General features: G+C 37.3%; 1 protein-coding gene across 2 annotated transcripts in view; it reads right to left on the bottom strand.

The window, feature by feature from the left end:
• S6kII (Ribosomal protein S6 kinase II) overlaps positions 1–24,077 on the bottom strand; it is a 297,018-nt gene that overhangs the window by 113,975 nt on the left and 158,966 nt on the right. The window lies entirely within an intron of this gene.

Genomic DNA, 24,077 nt, shown 5'->3' with positions numbered 1-24,077 from the left:
ACAAAAACTTCAGAATTAATTTTTCTTTTTCAGCCATATCAAAGCATTTTGTTATTAATGTATACACAACAGCTTTTCACAGTTCTCATATGTAAACACGTGACAGCCACACAGCAGACACTGTATCATAGAATTTATATATAGTTAACTAATTACGGTATATTCCAGCATATAAACTGAGCTCTGTTTTTTTGTGCTTTGAAAATTTGTGCTTAATTATATTTTAATTATTTTTATTTTACTTATTTTTAAAATCATCTTTCTTCTCATATAGTGTGCATTACAATCAAATTGGCATTAATAACCACTGTCCTTTTTAATTCAATTATTTATGCTCTTTTAAAAGTTTATGTTGTGGCATTTTAATTACACTGAGCAACAAATTGTAAAGTATGATGATTTCCAGCTCAGGACCTTGGGTTTGCCAAGGTCCTGAGCTGGATATCATCATTCTGCTCTTTCTTGGTGACTACTCTCTCTCTCTCTCTCTCTCTCTCTCTCTCTCTCTCTCTCTCTCTCTCTCTCTCTCTCTCTCTCTCTCTCTCTCTCTCTCTGGATAACTTGGGAATTTTTTTTTTTTTTGGCTGGTGCATGCAGCATAAGCCTCAGGCTTCCTCATACCATATGGCTGATAATAATAATATACAGTACTCCCTTTAGCGGCAAGAAGCAATACTGCTCTTATTGATGCTTATTCATATGTGGGAGGCTTTTATTATGTAACCAAGCTACTCCCTGTTGCCTATTCAGTACTGCACTGCAAGTGGTTTCACTATAAATAATTCCTCAACAAAGATGTGCATTTGCTAAAAGAAACTGATAATCTTGGGGGTTTACTTTCCAAGAACTAAAAGTAAGCCCAAAAATAACTCCCACAAATTTCATGAACTGTTTGTGTCTGATAAAAATAAACAAATTCTTGGGTTTCAATTTTGTTAATTAACAAAATTCACGTTTTTTGAACCTTAACACATTCACTGCTTCGTTCATGTAAATATGCAGCATCGGGTTTTTAATACACTTGGATGGAAAACCACCCTACTTTAACACTTTTCCTTCCAGTCTGACAGAAGAAACACCATTTTTTGTCAAGCAACCTTTGCCAGAGGCTGACTAATTCAGTCAAAGTGAACTCACTTTGCCTCTGCCCTCTCCAATCAAGACTGACTCAATCCCATAGTAATTCAAGCTTATTATTTTATACTCGGAATATAAATCGGCCTTAATTTTAGACTTTTTTTTGCACTTCAAAGGTTAACTTATACACTACGAAGCACGGTATGTTTCTTGAGAACCCTTACTAAAAGAGTACTCAAGAAGCATAACCTTTGTACTACTCTAGAAGCAGTGGAACAGTCTTTGGTTCGTGTAGTTTTGCTGAACACAACATGATTAAAGTGGTATTTGTTGTCAATCATGAAATTTTAGTTTTACTTTTGACTTCAGAGCAAAGAATTATACTGAGTGCTCAAAGTAATCACTGTTGCTAAGCATAAGTCTGGAGAGGCAGCTTCAATTCTCTTGGTACCCAGTAAAGATGTGCTATTACCAGTCTACCTCAGTGGGAACTTCTGGAATACAAAATATTTTCCACTGGCCCCTCCGACAAAGCACACCAGTTTAATTCTGTTGACTTTCGCCTGAGGGTTGAGTATGGATATTTTGTATTCAAGAGGTGCATAATAAGATAGACCAGTAACAGCACAGCATTACAGTATACCATGGGAATTGAAGCCTCTACTGATCCCTCAGGTGGATGTTTACAGAAACAAGCTGGAACATTTGCATTGACATCAAGATAATTTTGGAACATTGGAGAGAGAGAGAGAGAGAGAGAGAGATCAATGTACTTTGTGCCTTGCATTCTTCAAAGTCACTTTGTTTCAGGATAAAAATGAAGTGTGCCAGTTCTTCATTATAAGAATCACACATGGTTAAAGGGTCGTCTTTCAGGAGCTTGAATTGAGTATTGTATGGAGGATAAAAAAAATATTCAAAATGAATTTTGAATGTCTGGTAGTGTCCGGTAAGTGAGGCCTTCTAGAGGCATGCGATGCAAAAAAGAAAATATATGAGCTTATGTAGCATCAGCCAAAAAAAAAAAAAAAAAAAAAAAAAAAAAAAAAAAAAAAGAAAAAAAAAAAGAAAAAAATTCACACATCTATTCCATCTAAAAGATGGTTTAGTTCTCCCTTGAATTTATTTAAGCTATCAACTTCCACAACGAAGATGGAAGTTTTCTTCCAGCAAACAACTACCCGCTGGCTAAAGGCAAATTTCCACACATTTATTCTACAACTGTCCTTCCTCAATTTGCATTTATGCCCCTTCAGGCAAGTAATCTGTGCAAGAGGAAAAATCCCATTAGAATTGAGCCTGCACAACCCATTCAAGACTTTATACACCTCAATGTGATCACCTCACAGGTGCCTAGTCTCCAGACATTGTAATTTGCAGAACTTAAGCCTTGCTTGGTAAGACCATTCTTTCATTTCCTTCACCAATCTTGTTCCCCTTCTCTGTACTCGCTCATGAAACTCTACATCCTTCCAAAAATGAGGCCTCAAGACCTGAACAGTACTCAATGTGTAGCCTGATCATTGCCTTATACAAAGGGATAATCACCTCCTTTTTCCTACTAGCAAAATTTCTGAATATCATTGACAATACCCCATGACCTGCTCTGGCAACCTGTCTGCACTGCTCAGAAAATTTCTTTTTGACTGCACAATTACTCCAAGGTCTTTTTCATTTTCTACCACCCTAAGTGTAGTACCACACAATTGGTACGTTTGTGGGGTTACTTCTACCCATATGCAATACTTTGCATTTGTCAATGTTAAACTTCAGTTGCCACTTCTCAGCCCATTTGCCCAACTTTTCTAGATCCTGTTGCAGCAGCACACTGCACACAACTGTTCCATGTACCATTAAACCTGATATACCTTTATCAATATCACTGATAAATATATATGAAACAACAATGGGCATGATGACAGGATTCAAAAATAATGCAGAAACATTATCCGATAAAAATTTAGTATTGATATTTGTGTTTGTAAGTGATTTAAGTATGAATAAAAACAATGTTTTTCCCAAATCAAACAATATATATACAGTAGAGCAACGAAAATCCGAACGTCAATAATTCGAAATGTCACTAATCTGAATGAGCCAGCATTTATTTTTTGTTATGCTGGTGCCATAAGTAAGCACCCGTTATTGTGATCACATTCACGAATTGAATTTTCTATTAAACAGCAATTCTAATAAGCAAAAATTTGAGGACCTTATCCACAAGGTATAAAAATAAAGGTATAAAGCACAAATTTACACCATTTTTCCCCCTTACCAATTAACAAAATTAAATGATACATAAAAATAAGAATATTATCCACAGGTAAGCAAAATAAAAATAAATTTATGCTTACGTACATAGCTTAATATACATACATTAACTAAACATAACTTTGTAATCTGTTATTCGACCCACTTTGTAATCCGATATTTCTGTTCACTGACATGTTTTGGAGTTGTCGAAGCTAAAACGATTAAAAAAAAAAAAAAAGCAAGCATCGATCAATAACAAAGCCTTTTTTTTTTTTTTTAGGAACTAAGGCCATATTGCTCCGGGGATATGCGGTGGTCATTCCCTGACCTTTCCGCATCCTCCGTATTTGGTGGTCATGGGCTCAAACCCCGGTCTAATCAAGAAGCATGTGGCATGTGCGCTAAGCACTGCTGCTCCTGCCCACCTGGCTACGGAGGTGCCTCAATAACAAAGAACACGACATGAAGAAACTGCAACTAACATGATACGTACAAGTGAGATATGGAGTAAAAAGAATCTGAACAGAGTTTTTTACCAAGTTTTATTTTACTGTACTGTAGATTTCTTCGTCTTTTAAAAGGAAGCAGAAATTTTTAACAATTGAATTGAAGATTAAGATTTTAAACAGACTTTCAAAGGGAGAAAGCGGGTCTTCATTAGCAAAATTTTACAAGTTTGGAAAGTTAACCATAACACACATTAAAAACAACAAGGAAAAAATTTTAAAAGTTTGCAATAAAACTTGATTTAGATGGTGCAAAAAAAAAAAAAAAACCTATGAGGACAGCTAATGACCCATCCATCCCTCGAAGATGCCATTTATTTGTGGTTCACACAGAGAGGAATTCTAGGAGAACCCATATCTGGACATTTGTTGCTTACATGCTGGATTTTAAGAAAAAAATTAGGCACTCCTTCAGATTTTAAAGTCAGTGTTTTTATTTCTAAACATACTATAGGTTTGTTTTAGTCTCCAAAACAGTATTTTTGATAAGTTCGAAAATCCAAAGAAATCAGAGTCCGAACTATCCCCAGTCCCAATTAGTTCGGATTATCGATGCTCTACTGTGTGTGTGTGTGTGTGTGTGTGTGTGTGTGTGTGTGTGTGTGTGTGTGTGTGTGTGTGTGTGTGTGTGTGTGTGTGTAAAAAATAAAGATGCAATGAAATTACAAAAAAGTCTTATCAAACAGTAATGGGCTGTGAGAGTGTATGCAAAATTTATAAAATGTATATAAGACCAGGTTATGGTTCCGGGAACTACGGTAGATGCAGAAAGGACTGTCAACCATAATGAATAACAGACAGAAAAGGTAAAAATCAGCATATTTGTGCATATGGTAGGGGAGTTGAGCTATAAGGTGTAGCAACCATGTAAGAATATAGAGAACCTGTAAGTAATAAATCAATTTACCTGAAATAAATATAAAATGCAATTAATAAGGGCATTTAATAAGGGCAATTAATAAGGGCCCTTATTAATAAGGGCATAATAATTGGTCCTTACAATTATTATGCCCTTATTAATTGCATTTTATATTTATTTCAGGTAAATTGATTTATTACTTACAGGTTCTCTATATTCTTACATGGTTGCTACACCTTATAGCTCAACTCCCCTACCATATGCACAAATATGCTGATTTTTACCCTTTTTGTCTATATATATATATATATATATATATATATATATATTGATTAAATCTATTATGCAGTTGAAATTATTTGAGTTATAACTTATAATACAAGCCATAGCTAAACTATAAATTGTGTTCACGTACTAAAATTTCTAATGTATCAATTACTTATGTGCAATTAAGGATAATTGTGAAGAATGGTAATAGGGATATTAAAACTAATCTTAACGTATCGAACACAAATATTTAATTTAAATTTTTAAAATTTATCACCTGCTGATTACTGCCTATATACATTGTTGGACACTCAACAGGGATCAACACACATCAATGTACAAGTGAACGCAATCAGCCAAAACCTTTTTGTTTCTATGATCCATATTCCAATTTTAACAGATTTTTATTAATAGGTTTAAAAATTATATCAAATGGGGAGTTAATTTAGTTGTAAGCTAGAGATAATGGGGGTTTAATTTGGTTGTAAACTGGAAATAGTGAACCGCTGGTCCGACAGATAGTGGTGCAATTAATTAAAATTATAGAATTAATCCGAAGATGTTGTTACCATAGTACAGCTAAATAAGAAAAGACAGTGTGCATTTTTCGTCTTGCCGCTATGCATGTTGCAACGCTCTAACCGATTTTGTTTAGGTTAGTATTATACGAAATAATAAGGAATAGGTACATATATCTGTTGCATTCAAGACTAAAATAAATAAAGGAATAATGGGAAATGGTTGGCATCCATAGCCCAGTGGTCAGGAGTGGGAGTGCAGTAGCACACGCCCTTTGAGCAGACCCGGGTTCAAGCCCCTGACTGCTAAACACGGTTGATCTGCCAACCTGCACTGGATCAGCAGTGGCAGATTATGGTCCAATTCCCTCAACATGAATTGTTGAGGAGGCTTCCATCCTGCAGTGGATTGATAATAGCTGCAGTTTACCTTTTTTTTTTAAAATGGAAAATGAAAATGAAAGAAAAAATGAAAAAGTAAAAAAATAAAAAATAAAAAAACAAAAAATAAAATAAAATATACAAATAAAAATAATAAAATAAAATCAGTCTTAAAGGTCATTCATCATACCAAGCAAATTAAAAAGGACCATACCATTGCAATATGTGTACAGTGGTTCCAATACTGTAAGGCATATATAGAGAATGCTTATGGTATATCTGATGTAGAGCTAGCTCAAGAAATATAGGATTTAACAATCGCTAAAACTTTTGAATACATTTAAGTGCTGTTGCTCATATATATCTGCAATAAACAAGGTGGAGAAAAAGCCTTCTGGCCATAAGTGTATACGTAACATTTTGTTAATATGATATTTAATGAAATTTAAGGATACCAACATTATGCTTTAGTTTACTGATTAACTTAATACATTTGCTTTCAATATAATTATCTTTGTTATATATATACAGCAGCGTGCCAGTTATCCGGAATAATTTATGTCAGACCTCTTTTCGGATAGCCAAATTTTCCAGATAATAGAACTGGAAAATTTTCCGGACAATTTAATTAAATAAGATTAAATAAATAAAAATTATAAACTAATCTCGGAAAACAGAAACATCCATCCGGGCATTTTTATACAAAACAGGAAAATTAGAAAGATTTTTAAATGCTGTCGGTTTTTGCGACTTACCGATAATGATGTTTGTTTGTTTGTTTGTTTGTTGTTAGGTTTTTAGGAGCATTAGCAACTAAGGCCATATTGCTCCGGGAATATGCAGTGGTCATTCCCTGACCTTTCCACATCCTCCGTATTTGGTGGTGACAGGCTCGAACCCCGGTCTAATCAAGAAGCATGTGCTACGCACTGCTGCTCCTTCCCACCTGGCTACGGAGGCACCTACCGATAATGAGCACGGACAATCTGTGCATCCCAATGACATTTGCACACATAGCAATTGTAACTCGCTATTTTCTCATCTTAAAATTTGGTGCAGGCATTTCTCTTTTAGTGGCTAGGGTTTTTCTTGGTAATGCTTTCAATAATAAGCTCTCATCAGCATTATAAATGTTTTCTTTCTCATAATTTGTTTAACTGAAGCGAACTACTTTTAAAGGACACCACTGCCAATTCGTCTTCAGAAAGTTTCTCACCTTGAATACCTAGTTCACATATACTGTGTCTCAGTTTAAAGTTATTCAGTCAACCTGTGCTTGCCTTAAAATCTTCATTACCTCTTAATTTTCGATTAAAATTCAATGCTTTTTCGCAAAACATTGGGCCAGACAACACTGGTTCATCTAAACTTTGCTTCTGAAGATAACAAAAAAATTAAAGTGCGCTCTCTAAAGTGGCATTTTCAGGTTTCAACAGTCTTTTTACTGCTAGATCCTCCTTCACTATCCATAATCAACACAAATTCTGTTATAGCATTGGAATTTTTCTTGATGTCATAAATTGTTGATGTCCCTACATTAAACTCTTTGGAGAGATTTCCTAAATTTTCACCTTTTCTAATTCTATTAATAATTTCTGTTTTTTGTTGCAATGTTAAAAAACTACGCATTTTCTTTTCATTCACATTTTTCCGTAAAAAAAATTGAGAAAAAATAATAAATTGCACAGTTTCAGGCCAATGTTATTCTTACCGAATCTGGAACTAAACTAATCTGGAACTCACTCATGGTTTCCGAGAAAACCCAGTAGTCTCTGTGATATTTTTCTAAAACACATTTCTGAAGGTCACATAGACTTCTAGAGGTCACAACCATAAAACAATAAAAATAATTTGCAGTTTTCGGTTTATTGGGCTTTTTGTTTGTACAATCTGTTATAAACAGGTAGTAAACTCAATCTTTCAGTTATTATAATCAAAATTCAATTTGCAAACACGATCACTATGACCAGCGCTTACTGTTCTAACCATCAATAAAAAAAAAGAAGAAAGCGCAGCCTTTCAAATTATTCCAGATAACTGATGTTCCAGACAGCCGACGTTCTACTGTATTTAGAATTCTTAAGTACAGCAATACCTCACAGCACAGGTTTTGATTAAGTTTAAGTCAAAAATTTACTGTACATATTAAAACTCATTCAATAGCCTAGATATATTCTACATACATGCTGTGCTGTGTAGCCTAGGTATGCGTACATATATGCTGCAGTGCCAAATGTATTGTCTCACATGCACGTGTTCTAATAGCTCTCTTCAGGCAGTCGGCAGCAACGAGCAACAGTGTTCAGTATTAATTCCATCCTGATGAGATGACGTGATAGCTTTTCAAACTTTTCATTTCACAATTTATTTTTTTACCCTTTAAATGCGATTGAAAATATATCTGCATCTCAGCTAGAAATCATTGCCAACAACATTTGTTCTGTTTGGCAGCATGTTTTGCCCCATTTGGCAAATGATTTCATTGATTTTAAATCGCAAGTTCAGACAATTGCCTAAGATATTGTGAAGATTGGAAAAGACTTGGGATTCTAAACTTTGGAGACTGCCAATGTATGTGGCTGCACTAACTCACATACAAATGACTTAGATGATGCAACTCTCCTTGAAATTGATGAGGAAACTGCATATGAAGAAGAGGAAAACAATTCTGAAGTGGCACTAAAAGAATTTAATAGAAGAATTGGAGAAAGTTTTTCAGTGGGTTGACATGGCCTGCAAGGCAATTATGAATGGAGATCCAAATGAACATAGCATCAAAATATGGCAAATTTCACAATATGGGATTCGATGCTACAAACACTTGTATGCTGACAAAAGAGATAACATCACCAAACTTCATTATTGACATACCTAAACAAACAATAAAGCTAATTTTTCTCATCTCTCATGATGTTACCTTTTCATTAATAAATTTTTTGCAATATTTTTTATTTCAAATCCTTTTAATTAGCTATCAAGCACAAATTGTTTATAGATTTATTAAAAAAATTTATAGACTGTTGTTTCTCTGGTATGCTTTCAATTAAAACCCATTATAATTATACCTCAATCAGCATGGTTTCACATAACATGGAACAGTTTCAGTACCAATTATCAGTGCTATGCAGGGTATTGCTGTATTTCATTCTTATTATATTTCCATGTATGTTTTTAGAGATGTTAGCCAGCCAATTTGGAAGGCTAATAGTATTAAAACTAAAGGTAAAAAAAAAAAAAAAAAAAAAAAAAAAAAAAAAAAAGGGTAAACAGAAGCCATTATCAACCCACTGCAAGACGGAAGCCTCCTCAACAATTCATGGTGAGGAAAATGGACCATAATCTGCCATGATGGTCCAATGCGGGTTGGCAGGTCGACCGTATTTAGCAGTCAGGGGCTTGAACTCCGGTCTACTCAGAGAGCATGTGTTACTGCACTCCCGCTCCTGACCACTCGGCTACGAAGGCCTCAGGCTTCTCGTTTATTGTATGCTTTAGTTTCCACGTGTTCCGGTTCAAAATAACAATGTATCTCTATCTTTGCCTATACCTTAAATTAAGTAATCATATTGCCCTTTGTTATAAGAATATATATATGTCATATATTTTTATCTCAATCAATATGAACCATGTATCATTTCCCAGCCATATTTGAATATCTACATGAAAAGAGAGTGGAAAGTTTTGTAGGCAAAGTCTTTTAATGTTTGAAAGCAACTGTTCCATGTACCATTTTAGCTGAGTGATAATTACATCATTTAGTAGATATTTCCTTTCTGACTAGTTCAACTAGATGTGAAAATGGACTACCATGACTGAAAGGGATAGTCAAAAACAAAGTTTCCACATACATTTGAATGTTTCTCGCCACAAACATACACACAGTACTGACTATGCTAGGTCACTGAACTAGAACTAGTTAATAGTAAAATACTTTGCAAAAATATTCTTGCCTGGAAGTACTTTTGTTCATGGGTTTTCTATGCATTTGACACTGGTCCAATGTACAAAACCTGGCTGAAAGCTGTCAATTCATCTCTATTGGAGATGAACACTCTCACTCTCACTCTCACTCTCTCTCTCTCTCTCTCTCTCTCTCTCTCTCTCTCTCCATCCTTTCCATCTTGACATTGCATTGACCTAAATACATGGATCTCCTTTTGTTAAAGCAGTGCCTCAAGTATGAAGTGTGATTCAAAAATATTGGGAAATTGAAATTTACCAGTTATTCAGCTAGATCTCCTTCAACCTAGTCTCCTCAACATCATGTATAGTAATTCCAGAACGACTTCTGTAAGTGTTCCTGTTAGGCTTCTTTTGGAACTATTAACAGCTCTAGTGTTGTTGCACTAAGAATGATTTATTCACTGTTCAGTTGTTGCTAATCTTTGACCTTATCCAGGCAACTTTAAACTTGAAAAGAGGTGGGGGGGGGGTCATAGAGCTAAATCCAGTGAGTATGGCAAATGGAGGACCACAGTGAACAGTGACTGAGTGCTTTCTGAGAAATCTTTGAATGGAAAGTGCCTAGTGTGTAAGGACATTACCACAATGCAAGTGCTGGTTCCCCAAAGCCCACTTTTTCCAGCTGTTTCCTCCAAACAGCATAATGCAATCACTGTAGAACTCTTTTGTAGTATTTCTAGTTCATTATTTGACCATATGTAATTCATAATGAACAATGTTCTCTGAGTCAAAAACTACAATAACACGTTTTTTGTACTTGATCAAGAATGTCTTGCTTTTAGTGCTTTGGAGAAGATGGTGTCTTCCAACAAGAGTATCAGGTTTTGCTTCCAAGTTGTAGCCATACACCCAAGATTCATCAGCAGTAATGATGGAAGTCACAAAGTGAAGTCAGCAGCAACACAGTGATGAAGATCGTGACGTGAGAAAATGTCGCCTTCTGTGATCATCAATAAGGAAAAAACTTGGCTGAAACTCATAGCAGTCCCAAACCTTGTGTTAAATTTAACACGTTCCATTAGAAATACCAATTTCACTAGAAATTTTGTGAATAGTTGAATGTCAATCACTTCTAATCAGGTAATGAACATGAGCAATTAAATCACTGGTTTTTGAAGTTGAAGTGTAACCAGAGCATGGTTCTCTTCAATAGACAAGTAGCCTTCTAGCCTTCTTTAACATACAGCATTTTCTCTTTCAGAGAAGATGTTATATGTTGTTCAAGGACTTTTCAGAATTATTTTAACTTTATGCGTTTTGAACTAAATAAAATCTGTTCTTCTTCTCAATAAAATCATTCATTTTATTGAGAAGTGAAAAATATTAAAATGCTGGTGAAACACATTCAATTCTCTCTCTCTCTCTCTCTCTCTCTCTCTCTCTCTCTCCCCCCTACCTATTCAAAGTGCAGAAATTCGTGCTGACTGCAGATAAGCAGGCAATTCATGCATTACTATGTCTAGATGAGTCAGTGAACACATTTCAACAAGTTGCAGCGTGCTACTACGCTTAAACATCAACATACAAAGTCAGTCACTGAACTCGATCACACCTCATAAGAGCTCAATATTTCACGTCAGAGACTAGTTTCACAGAAGATTCAACATATGCTGCTGCAGATTTCTGTTTTATAAATGTGTGCAAAAGTAATGGGGGTAATTAAGGTATGCAAATACCTTATTTATTTGTAAGTTAAGAAATCCAAAAATAAGAAAATTTCTCTATCACATGAAATGAGCCGAAGAGGACACCAGTCACCCAACTGAAGATATTGCTTGTTTAGATATTTAAACACACCAAATCCAATCAACATAAGTATCAATTTGCTTGAATTCCTTTGAAACAAAATCCAAAAAGACAATCGTTTTTGGATTTTGATAAACTAGAAAGGTTTAACTTAATATAAAAGCTAGCTGTTAACACATTCATTGCAGCTCTGAATTTACAATTCTGTCAGACACGTGCAACTTTTAGTGCAATATTATTTTGTTTTTGTTTATAAATATTATACAGGTACATCTCAAAGCAAGCTGTCTGACAATTCATTCAAAGAATTAAATTCCCCAATTAGCACTATTCACTGCCAGACTACAATTAGTCATCACTTGGTGCAAGGAGTAATGTGCCAAACTTCAGACTGGTGTAATACAGCTGCTTGGTATGGTGCTGTGAAAATTTTTTTTGTAGAGATTTTAACATTTCAAGAAGGTCAGTGCAGTAAAAGAAACAACAAGAGAGATAATTATAATACAAGTTGGAAAAAATCAGCCCAAAAATTAACTGATATAGATGAAGGTGATGCTAAACCAAATGCATGCACATATGGCAGAAATTAGACTTAAGTACTGGAGTTGTCAGCCACTGTATACTGTAGTCTAGAAGCTGGTTTAGGGATACACTGTGGACAGACAAAAAAGAATTCTGAACATATAAAGGAATTAAAAAAAAATAAATAACTGGCCAAAAACAAAATAAATGTCCTCCAAACCAAATGCATGAACATAATGTTATGATGGATAAGCTAGGTTGAATTACTGCAGAAGTCAGTGGCCACCTGCCTAACAGCAATTAAGCCACCAATTTCACATTAAAAAAACATGGATTCGCAGTGGCATGAACTCGATAAGGTGTCGAAAGCACACCACAGCGATACTGCTTCCATAGTTGCTGCCAATTGGATGCTTGCAGATCTCTACTCTGAAGAGCTTGTTCCACCTGATCACACAGGTGCTCAATTGAATGAGACTATGAAGGACTCTGCAAAAGGCTGAATTCATTCTCATATTTCTGGAATCAGTTCTGTACAATTCTGGCCTCATAACCTGGGGCATTATCCTGTTGGAAGAACCCATTTTCAGATGAATACACTGCACTACAGTCATGAATGGATGCATCTGATTGGAAACAAGTTATACAGGCAACCTCTGGCATCCAAATATTCAATGTACATTAATAATATGAATGCAAAATGAGTTTATGGCATTGGAGAGCAAAGACATATTTCATACATAATGTGGAGCAAAGTAAATTTGCCATTTAGTACACTACTCTAAATAAAATAACTGCTCCAATAGAGAAGTATATTGCCATTATATTTAAAGCTATTGCCACTATGCAGACTCAAGTTTTGATCCTATACCGAATCTCAGCATGAGCATGTAGACAATGTGAATACCTTAACAATCCAGTGATGGGTTGTTACGGTCACATTCAGTACATAACTCAACGATGTGTATCAAACATGGCTTTGTCCCCCAAGTACAACAGTGTCATATAGCATAAGCTTTTTGCCATAAACTCACTTTACTTATTTTATTGTCCTGCACTCCACTGCATCTCATATATTACGGATACTTCTCAGTTCAGTTGTTAAGGCCTTCACATCGCCTACCTACCCACCAATGAGATCCCAAATAGGATCAAAACAAGAGTCTGGGTAGTGGTAATGACAGTGACACTTAAAATAAAAATCTAGAGGTAGCAGTGAAACTTTAAATAAAACAACAACATACTTCTTCATTGGAGCAGTATGTTTTAATTAGAGTTGTGTAATACAGAGCAACTAGTGACAGTGACTCTACAATGGTGGAGTTGAACTCTGTTCCAGGTGCCACCACTACACTGAACAGCTGCATGTATATACCGTTGGACCTCCATATAACGAAATCGACTGTTCGCTTGAAAAAATTTGTTATACAGAAATTTCATTATAAAAAAATATGACCTTTTTAAACAATGAAAAATACTGTAATTCAACATTCAGAAATACAGTAAAATATGGGAAATAAATCAGAAATAAGTGAGAATGAATAAATTTTCTAACATTTTAAAACAATTTATTAATATCACATATTAAGAAATTATAACTTACATGATGCACACAATATATTGGTACACTTTTAAGAATTATGTCGTAAAATATTTGGTTATTTTTTGTTGTACACGGTATTTTACTGTACATCACTCATAAAAATGTTTGCATTTGTTTACACACTCAAATATATTTTCTGGCACATTTTATTCACAGTGAAGGCCTCGATGCAAAGTTTCAAATGCTGTCAAGATTTCATGTTTGGAAGGTTTAATATTGCCCTCATATCTTCGTTGCCCTCATTTTCATCCAACTAATTGTTGATATTGTCACTAGTTCTTTGAATACATTCCAAAAAGTTGGAGCCACTTGGATATTCGGCTACTATGACATCATTATCAACCCGTAAAAATTCTTCAAGAACAATTGCTCTACTGATCAAACCTCTCGCTTGGAGTTCTTCCCAAGATTGCTCAATGTCTTGTAGCAGTTCATACCTCCCATCACTGTTAATTGGCATTTTAGCAAAACCAGCTTTTGCAAAACATTCTTAATTGTTGTTTCGTCACATCTCGACTCCACACTTTTGCCAACTCTGTATGCACATCAGCAAATCTATAACAGAATCTATAGGTTGGTTTGGTTGGTTGGTTTCTATTCTCAGTATAATTTTTTCCAGTATGTGCCTTCGGTAGGGCATTTTCAAATTCATGATAATGCCTTCGTCCATTGTCCATTAGCTGCAGTTTAGACTAGGTGTTCGGAGGGAAGAAAACAAGCTTCGCACTTGTAAGTTTCGAAATTACCGAGTAAAGGTGGGCAGGGCAGTTGTCGACAATCACAGCGAATTTTCTGTTTTCCTTTGTCATCTTTCTATCGAAATTTAAAATCCATTGATCAAAAGTTTCAGTTGTCATCCAAGTCTAACAACTTTACTCCTCTGAAACATTGGGGTTGTTTACTTTTACCTATTACCAAAAGCTTCAGTTTTTCATTACAGCCATATTTGCACCAACCAAGACTGTAATTATCTCCTTACTATTTTTACCACCTACATATTTTTCACCTTTAAAAGTCAGTGTCTTGTTCGGCAAACATTTAAAAATTAGACCTGTTCCATCAACGTTGAATATGTCCTTGTGCTCTTAGCCCTCCATATTTTTTTTCAAAACTGTTTTATTCCAACGAGTACAGGCTTCAATTACAACCCCACTTTCACCACTCCACTTCCACTCAAAATAACTTTTAAGTAAATCATGACACGTTTTAAATTTGTCCAGCCAATCAGAATTGGCTTTGAATGTTTTATGCCCCAGAAAGATGCATACTCCATAGTATTTTCTTTTATCAATGATATTGGCATGTTTTGGTCTCGAATCAACTTCAGCCACTTAAAAACAGCTTCGTCTACATCTTGATTCATCTATGATGCTACTAAAACACTGACTCAAATCGATAAAATTCCTTTAGTAAACAAAAAATAAAAATAAAATACACACTGACTGTATAAACTGTATATTACAATAAAATTAAAATTAAATAAAATGGTATATAACAAGAATAAAATGCAATAAAATAAAGATGTTTAAAATCACTAAAAACCACTAAAACAGGAGCTTTTGGCAGCAGCGGCCACCTTCATCAGCAATAATGGTTGCTGGTTATCCAACAATCTATTTAAAATAACTAAATGCACAAGGCATAATAACATTAAGAGTTTAATATCTATATAATATTGGTGTGTAGATACACCATAGACAACTCTTAAGAAACTACAAAGTAGTTGTTGTAGGCATCATTTTCTCTTTCTCATATTGTGCTCTGCCTTCACGAGTTGCCATGATATTGCACTACCTCGAATAAGTAACGCTTCACTAATAGAGAAGACTATTGTTACTTATTCTCAGTGAGTACCACCACCCAGACATGTTTCAAGGCTATTGGCCTATCATCAGTGGGTGGGCAGGTACCCTGGTATTGTAGACATGACGACCAAGTTGTGAAGATAATCACACAATATGAGAGATGCCAAAAGGTGTATATGACAATATTTAAAATAACTATTGCTTATCAGAAATAACTTAGAAATAACTCAGAAATAACTTATCAGAAGCAGCCTGAGTGCGACGATAGCTTTCCCGGATTCAGACGTTTCACATGCTAGTATAGAGTCTGTATGGTGTGAGATAGTTGGAAAGTTGGAAACAAAGGTATAATGCGAGTAGGAGTAATCTGCAGACCAGGTGATTGTGAAGATTATGACAAAAGCCTCTACATGCAAATGGAATGGGCAAGTAAGCGTCAATGCCTTATTATGGGTGATTTCAATTTGCCTCTAATTGATTGGAATAAATGGGAAGGAAACTCGACATGGGGAACAAAATTTTTAAATCAACTAGATGACTGTTATTTGTATCAACATGTCAGGGAAAGTACTAGAGAAAAGAATATCCTAGACCTCATCATCACCCATGAATCGGATGACATAACAGGACTGACAGTAGAGGAACCAGTAGCAGGAATTGATCACGGAGTTCTACGGTGGATGATGACGAGAGAGGTAGCAGAAGTAAAAGGCAAAGGAATGGGTTTTAATTTCAGAAAAGGAAATTACGATGCCTTAAGGTACTACATGGCCTCTATTACCTGGGGAGATATCGCGCAGAGAATGAATACAATTGAACTGTGGTACGCTTTTAAAACATTAATCACAGATGCCTTGAATGCGTATATACCATTAAAAAAATACTACACGAGGAGGGTTCCAAGCTGGATGACTAGTGAAGTTGCCGCATTACTTGAGCAGAAAAAGGTGGCATGGAAAGGTTACAGAACAATAAAAAGTACTGAAGCCTATAACAGCTACAAGGTGATGTGTAATAGAGCCACAGAAAAGGTTCGACAGGCAAAGGCAGTTTATGAGAAATCACTAGCAAACAGAGCAAAGAGGGGGGATAAAGAATTCTTCACATATATAAATGCCAAGAAGAGCAGGACAAACCAGATCGGACCTTTACGTAAGGGAAAGGGATAGTAATAAATACACCAGCTGCCGTTGCAGATGAACTCAACAGTTATTTTGCATCGATATTTACAAATGAAAAGCCTTTTGTGGCAAAGGGAAATTGTGGGAGCGAAGTTAAAAAATATGTAATTAATGATATTGAAATTTCGCAAGATTATTTAATGAAAAAACTTTCGAGCCTACAGACCAGTAAAGCTCCTGGAGTTGATGGAATATACCCTATAATCTTAAGAGAGGCGGCAAGCGAGTGCATTGAACCATTGAGGCTAATTATGCGAGCATCATTAGACTCTGGGGAGATTCCCTTGGATTGGAAAAGTGCAAATGTATCTCCCATACATAAGGGTGGCTCTAAAAGTGAAGTTGGAAATTATCGACCTGTCAGTCTGACTTCAGTAGTAGGGAAAATCATGGAGGCAATGATCAAGGGTGGAATTCAGGATCATTTGGATCGAATTGAAATTCTCAATGATACTCAGCATGGTTTTGTAAAGGGAAAATCATGTTTAACAAATCTGGTTCGCTATTTCGAAAGGGTCACTCACGAGCTGGATTTAGGGAATAATTTCGACATTGTTTATTTAGATTTCAGCAAAGCTTTTGACTCAGTCCCACATGAACGGTTGCTTTATAAGCTGGAACAGGTTGGAATCACTGGGAAAATCCTTAGATGGATAGAAGGATGGCTTCAGGGCAGGAGGCAGAGGGTTGTGATAAATGGCTATTCCTCAGATTGGGTTGATGTAAGAAGTGGGGTTCCCCAAGGATCAGTATTAGGACCACTGTTGTTTTTAATTTTCATAAATGACATCGATGAAGGGATAGAGGGCGTGATGTCTAAATTTGCAGATGATGTTAAAATTGGGAGAGTAGTTAATGATCACTGTCAAGCTGAGCTTCTTCAGAGAGACCTAGATAGACTTCAGGAATGGTCAGAAAAATGGCAGCTGTGCTTTAATCCAACAAAGTGTAAGGTATTACACCTGGGAAACAGTAATCCCAAAAAAACTTATTCACTTGGTGGAGTTCAACTAAAGCCAGTACTGGAGGAAAGGGACTTGGGTGTTACGATACGGTCAGACATGAAATTCTCTGAGCATTGTAAACAGGTTGCAAGGAAGGCCCATGGTGTCCTATCGATGATCTATCGAACTTTTGCAAGTAGAGATAGGGACGTGATAATCCCATTATATAAGGCTTATGTTAGACCACACTTGGAATACTGTGTTCAAGTATGGAGACCGCACCTGAAGAAAGACATCGAGCTTCTTGAAAGGGTGCAAAGAAGGGTAACTCGCCTGGTGAGATCGGCAAAGGGGCGTCCTTATGAAGAAAGACTTCGAATATGTGGGTTGCAGAGTTTGGAAACTAGACACCTTAGAGGAGATTTGATTGAGGTGTTTAAGGCTCTGAGAGGCATCAGTAAAATGAATGAGGACAAAATTTTCAAGATTATAAATGATGCTAGAACTAGGGGACATAAATTCAAGTTACGGGGGGGAAATGTTTAGATTGGACTGCAGGAAGTTCTATTTTAGCCAGCGAGTTATAAATTACTGGAATAAGTTGCCTTCATGGGTGGTAGAGGCCGACAGTTTGGGGAAATTCAAAGGTCATCTGGATAGTACTTTCGGGTAAGGGAAGCGCATAGGATGATAGGTTTAATTTCCTTTTTATTTATTTTTTATTTTATTTAATTATTATTATTTAGTTATTTATTTATTTTTTGTTTTTATCATTGTTTTGTTCGGATTTTTTTTTTTTTTTTTTGGCTGGTGCAGCATAAGCCATAGGCTTTCTTGCACCATGCGGCCGTTACTAATAAAAACTAAATGCACAAGGCATAATACATTAAGGGTTTAATATCTATATAATATCGGTGTGTAGATACACCATAGACAACTCTTAAGAAACTACAAAGTAGTTGTTGTAGGCATCATTTGCTCTTTCTTTATGGTGTATCTACACACCGATATTATATAGATATTACACTCTTAATGTATTATGCCTTGTGCATTTAGTTATTTAAAATATTGTCATATACACCTTTTGGCATCTCTCATATTGTGTGATTATCTTCACAACTGGGTCGCCATGTCTGCAATACCAGGGTACCTGCCCGCCCACTGATGATAGGTCAATAGCCTTGAAACATGTCTGGGTGGTGGTACTCACTGAGAATAAGTAACAATAGTCTTCTCTATTAGTGAAGCGTTACTTATTCGAGGTAGTGCAATATCATGGCAACTCGTTGTGAAGGCAGAGCACAATATGAGAAAGAGCAAATGATGCCTACACCAACAATCTATATATGTACACACATACGCCCCAGCAGGTCCGTGACACGAACTATGGCACCTGTGCACAGTCCACTTCTCATGCGTTGGAACCAGAAATGGAACAAACCACTCTAAGCCATTCGTCTCTCCTTAGGATAAGGGCTTCACAAAGAGTGGATGAATACAACAGCCCTTATTCCTATTAAGACTATAGCGTCCAGATGAACATATCCTTAAACTCTCTAGCCATTTCCAGTTCCAAAAGTCATGCTCTCTATCCACGATCATGGCTTCTTTAGCTGTAATGCCATGCCCAGTGTAATGCCATGCCCAGTTTCCCAGGCATATTCAGCTAGGGCTCAACCCATGTAATTGGCTGTCTTGAGGGCCCTATCGTGTTCCCCAAGGTGATCACGCAGCCTATGTTTCGTTTCCTTCACATAACACTCCCTTCAATTTCATATACGACCCCACTATGACCTTTGATTGCGGACACTACTGTGTGCAGTCTCCAACACAGCAGCTGCACACACCGTATCTTACACAAACGTAAAATGGGGGAAATGGGTTCTGAAATGCCCAGAGAGTAGGGAATGCATGTGGTGGCAACAGGTGTAAAAGCATCCCTGCAACTGCTATGCGTATCTCTTAAACACCCCTCAATAATGCTCTGGAGGTAACCGCACGTTACTAGGTCAGCCATAACCCGTTTAGTCTCATTGCCCCTCTCCACAGATGTAGAGCAGTGGGACCCCACCCTTCCCATTAAGGCCTTAACCACACTATTTTTGTGGCAACCAGCCTGAACAGTTTTAAAGTGTGTGTATTGGCCATAACACAGAGGTTTTCTATAAACCTTAGTTTTCAAGTGTCCACCTTCTCTGGAGTCTGGAACTCTATGATTCATCTATGATGCTACTAAAACACTGACTCAAATCAATAAAATGCCTTTATTAAACAAAAAATAAAAATAAAATAAAAATACACATACTGACTATGTGTTTTAGTAGCATCATAGAGTTTGACTCCAGAGGCCTCTTCAATGAATTATTTTTGGTTTATGGTCATTCGGTACTGTGGGAGAAATGGCAATATCAGAGATTGTGTGTTACTGAGATGACGCAGAGGCAACACCTAAGGTTTGCACATCGGTGCAAATCTGCCGATTTGGTTCCGTATGGCCTTAGAATGAAATTACCATTTCAAGACAGTCGGCTAAAACATGCTACTACAACATACCAGAGAAAGGGGGTGGGTATCTGGATCGGTAAATTGCATAAATATTTGATGTATACCAAGAGGTGGAAAGAAATGAGTGCCAGGTGTTTAAGTGAATGTTTGGAACTAGTACATTGGACACGGGTATCCAGAACGGTGATGGCCAAAGCTGAACAGATCTTGGATGAATATAGGCAAAGTGAATCAATATAATAGATTAAGAGAGGAAGCCATTGGGGAAAGTAAAGTAGTCACTCGGAACAAGTTCATTCATAACCTGAGTGACAAGGAGTTAACGAATGAACAGAAAGAATATTAAGTCTAGGCCCCAATTTCAGTTTGGTTCCTCGTAGGCTCCCTATAGTAGATATAGCAATAGGTATAAAGAGGGCTGTGGCCAATCTACCTAAGGTCACGGCTAATGAGATCCAGATTAGGACATTGTCCATGTTAGGTTCAGTGCACAAAGCCTCTTCCAATTTAACAGCTGCACAAGAAGAGCATTAGGGGAATTAAAATAAGATGATAGTATTGTGGTACTACGTGTGGACAAGGGTAGCTCCACGGTAGTGTTGAACAAAGATGATTATCAGGAAAAGGCCCCTTAGTTTATTAAATGATAGGTCTACATATAGGATCATTTGTAGGAACCCCCTTGGGCAGGCTGGAACAACGAGTTAATAAATTAGTCTGAGGGGGGCAGTTCTCCTCTGACTCACAGCCTTATAAAATGCACTGTTTGCTTGATGTTTGCAGAGCAATCGGGTACGGGACATGATACTGCCATGGGGGATGTCTTTGTGTGTGCGCGATGCAAGGAGTGTATCGATATCAGGCAACAACTCAGCGTTCTTGTGGGCCTATATGAGAGCTTGAAGGACAGGGTGGATGCCCTCGAAGAAACTAAATTGAGGGGCCCATCAAGCTCTCGGCCGCCCACATCAACGCCAGAGCTTGCACTTGGTCATCTTGCAACACAGAGGCAGGCCCCAAGGCAGAATGCGCTGGTCCCACAGGAACTAGTAGTTGTTGGTGACTCTATTGTCAGGGAAATGGGGAACATGCTTTGTAAAAAGGATAGGTGGAACAGGACCAGGGTATGTCTGCCAGGGACAAAGGTTGATTACGTAGAGCGAATATCATCTTTTAAGGGCACAAAAGGTGATATAGTTGTACACGTTGGCACTAATGATATTAAGAGTAGGAGACCGGCGGAATTACTTAGCAAGTACAGGTCACTGTTGAAAAAAAGCCGTGAATTAGGGTTGAACTTGAAAGTGTCTGCAATTCTGCCCAGACACGATAGGAGGGAGTATATGATGAGAGCCTTGTCGATCAATTCGGCCCTGGAGGGATTGTGCAAGGCTCAAGGGGTAGAATTTTTTTCAGCCTGGACTGTACTTGTTAACAGGAGAGATTGCTTCTACAGGGATGGGATACACTTAAATAGAAAGGGTGCAAGAATATTTGCTGAAGCTATCGAGGCAGTGTTAGGTGGGTCGGAAAACTGCTAGCTTGGGGGGGGGAGACAAAGACCAATAGATTGACGGTAGCCACTGGCAGAGGTGAAAGAGATTCTTGCACTGCTTCTATTAGAATGAGCAGAAGCCTGAAAAACAAGATGCATGATATTTCAGAGACTGCAGGGAGCCATTGCGGTACAAGTAAACACATGGGTTGTGTTAGGGTAGCTAAGAATAGAAACAGGTGCAGGTATACTTGCGTGTACACCAATGCTAGGAGTTTAGTAAATAAATTTGATGAATTTGAGGTATTGCTCAAAACATCAAAGGCCGATATTGTTGGGATATCAGAGACGTGGTGTCACACAGATATAAGGGATGAAGAACTGGAATTTGGGGAGTACAACATCTACAGAAAGGATAGACAGGATAGGAAGGGGGGGAGGGGGTTATGCTATTAGTTAAGAAACACATAAAAACCAAGGAAGTGAAGCCAGTCGACATCGCTGGATAGTGCAGTGTTGAGTCAGTTAGGTGTGACATAAGCATTGGGAGATCAAAATTGAGAGTAGGAGTGTGCTATAGGCCTAATGACTCTGATGAGTATAATAAGAAACTGTACAGGGAAATAGAGTGGGCCAGTAAATCAGAGAGTCTTATAATGGGAGATTTTAATTTCCCAGATATTGACTGGTTTGGGGGCTGGTCACTCACACACTAGCAGGGCTTTTGTGGATTTATTGGATGATTGTTTTCTACATCAGCATGTTCGGGAGGCAACTAGAGGGAGTAATACTCTTGATTTGATTATCAGCAGTGATTCTTCATGCATTAAGAATCTGAAGATAAATGAACCACTAGGTGGCAGCGATCACAGTGTGCTGAAGTGGGATTTACTCAAAGAGGTAACTACCATTAGGGGTAAAGGGATGGGTTATTGCTTCCGTAAAGGCGACTACGATGGACTGAGACAGTATTCAAATTCTATACAGTGGGACCAACTGATGATGTTACCAACAGCAAATTCAAAAAATTAATCTTGGAAGCTACTAGGCTTTACGTACCAACTAAGAAATATTGTTCAAGGTTTAGGCCAAAATGGATGTCAGATGAACTAATGAGGCATATGGCAGAGAAGAAAAATGCATGGGATACTTACAAATTAACACATGACACAGAAGCCTATGATAGATACAAGTTGATATGCAACCAAGTTACAAAGGAGGTTAGGGAGGTGAAGGCAGATTACAAGAAATCCTTGGCAAGGGATGCAAAGAAAAACAGCAAAGAGTTCTTTACTTATGTAAACTCTAGAAGGAAGGGGATGAATCAGTTTGGTCCACTTGATATTGATGGGTCAACTGTTGATGACCCTGCTCAGGTAGCTAACAAACTAAATGAATATTTTGCATCGACATTCACACATGAGGAGTTATTCAGCGAGGGGAATGCCAGAGGTGTATTCAACTCTAGCAGTAAGCTACAGAATCTTGAAATAACTGGGAGTAAAGTGGAGGAGAAACTGTTGAAGATAAACACAAGAAAGGCACCTGGGGTGGATGGGATCTATCCAGTTATATTAAAGGAGGCAGCAAAGGAAGTAAGCAAACCCTTAGCCATAATTATGAGGGCTTCCTTGGACTCAGGGGAGGTACCCATAGACTGGAAATGTGCAAATGTGACCCCAATTCACAAAGGAGGATCAAAGGCTGACACAAGTAATTATAGACCTGTGAGCTTAACTTCTGTTCCAGGAAAATTAATGGAGGCACTGGTTAAAGAAGCACTGCAGGATCATTTAGACAAGACTTCAGTTATAGCTCAGACACAGCATGGTTTTGTTAAGGGGAAGTCTTGCCTGACCAATTTGATCGGATATTATGATGCAGTCACAAAAGAACTGGATGCAGGGAATAGCTTTGATATTATATACTTGGATCTTAGAAAGGCTTTTGATACTGTTGCACATGGAAGACTGCTACACAAATTGGAGCAGTGTGACATTGGAGGCAAATTGCTGCTATGGATAAAGGGGTGGTTGAGGGGGAGAAGACAGAGTGGTAATCAATGGACACTGCTCATCGTGGACTAATGTTATTAGTGGAGTCCCTCAGGGCTCAGTGTTGGGTCCATTATTGTTTTCTGTATTTATAAATGATATTGATGATGGTATATCAAGCTTAATGTCCAAGTTTGCAGACGATACAAAGGTTGGCAGGGTTGTCAAGGACACTACTGACACTATGCTGCTGCAACAGGATCTGGAAAGGTTGAGCAGATGGGCTGAGAGGTGGCAAATGAAGTTTAACATTGACAAATGTAAAGTACTACACATGGGAAACAGCAACCCCAGAGCAACGTATCAACTCTGTGGTACTACACTGACAGTGGTAGAGAATGAAAGGGACTTGGGCGTGGTTGTGCAGGCAGATATGAAGTTCTCTGAGCAGTGCAGAC

Source organism: Mastigoproctus giganteus, chromosome 8 (assembly GCF_048544385.1).
Source record: "Mastigoproctus giganteus isolate SK-2022 chromosome 8, ASM4854438v1, whole genome shotgun sequence".
Lineage (NCBI taxonomy): Eukaryota > Metazoa > Arthropoda > Arachnida > Uropygi > Thelyphonidae > Mastigoproctus > Mastigoproctus giganteus.
Note: the sequence above shows the minus strand (reverse complement) of the source record. Positions and strands in the feature narration are given on the sequence as shown.